Genomic DNA, 1,581 nt, shown 5'->3' with positions numbered 1-1,581 from the left:
TTGCTCTGACTGCCTCCTAACATGACCTGGAAGCCTCAGCAGGAAGCAGCAGTGGTTTCCTCTCACACCATTTGCCAAAGTGTCAAAACTAATTTCTTCAAATTGAAGAGATGGTGCCATGCTCCTGGCATGATGCGCTGGACTCACAGCATATCTTAATAAAAAGCATTTGACCCTCTGTAAAACTTGAGAACAAACTTTAAATCCTAAATTTTGCAAGATGATTTCTCTTGATAAAAATGCTTCGAAGACATGAGTTTCCATTCATTTCGGTATTGACATGAGTATCGATGATGGGGATTTTCTTATTAATAATTGATCACATTTTGAAATATATTAATTATTAACTTTTCCATGCCAGAACTTGATCCTCTCTTTTTTTTTTAATGCATTTGAATGGACTAAATCACTTTGGACTCTCAGATAATGCAAGGTAAGTGGTCTGAAAAGGCCTTTTATTTTTATAGTTGGAGAGGGGGGTTTGTTGTTTTTTAATGGCTGATAGCTGGCTACCAAGTAATTACTCATCCCCTCCCTTCAGCCATCATATCTTAGCTAGCTGTATCTATGGCTTTGAGCAAAACTAGGAGTCATTTTGTGAGGTTTATGAAGCACAAAAGTTTGCCACAATTTGGTCTAAAGTGAACACTGAACAATGTGCAGCTCTCAACATCATGAGAAAGTCAGGCTGGCTTTCCTTGGCTCCATGTGAAAAGCAGAATAAAAATACACTAAGATACTAAAATAAAACCAGAGTCTATATTTGTGGAAATTAAAGAAAATCTAATAAGCCCACAGTTAACAATTTTATCGGCTACTAGTTTACTAAATCCTATAATTTTAATGTGGGTTTTTTTCATTAAAATAAATACACCTTTTCAAAAGTTAATTTTATTTATGCCACCAATTAAACACTAACAGGTAAAGCCTGGCAACACTCTACACATAGAGAGTCTACATACACTTAGTTTTAACTACTGAAGCCTTCCTAAATAGAGGGGAAGTGACCTTTTAATATCAATAATCTCACATTTTCATGTGAGGAATAGAAAGTTAGTTAAAGGAAAAGTGCAGGTTCAGATAGAACCCATATTGCAACATGATTAGCACATAGCTCAGGACTACCGAACTAATGTCATCACAAGTTATTGTTTTGCAGTGTTCTGCTTTGAAACTGAGGTCAATTTAATTTATCAGCAAAGACAGACTTCTTTAATTCCAGTACAAGAAATATACTTTCTACTGCTTTTACTCAAAAAAAAAACCCAACAAAAAACCCCCACAAAAAAACAAACAAACAAACACACAAAACCACAACCTACAACACTTTACAAAACTCAGTGAAAGCACTTTATTTTCTTTAAGTACCATCCATAGACTCAATTAGTGTAGCCTTCTGGTAAAACTACTACCATAGGTGAGATTACTGAACAGCTCAAGTTTCTGTCTTGCCTTTTGGGTCATTCCTGACAGGCAAAAAGAATGAAAAGAGAAAAACTTTTATAGCCAAAAGATAAAGGCAAGCTTTGCCCCCTGGAACAAGGCTCTGCTTGGCCAGCACACACCTTCAGTCCAGTTGCC

Source organism: Lepidothrix coronata, unplaced genomic scaffold (assembly GCF_001604755.1).
Source record: "Lepidothrix coronata isolate B3197 unplaced genomic scaffold, Lepidothrix_coronata-1.0 Scaffold53, whole genome shotgun sequence".
Lineage (NCBI taxonomy): Eukaryota > Metazoa > Chordata > Aves > Passeriformes > Pipridae > Lepidothrix > Lepidothrix coronata.
This window is presented reverse-complemented; position numbering follows the sequence as displayed.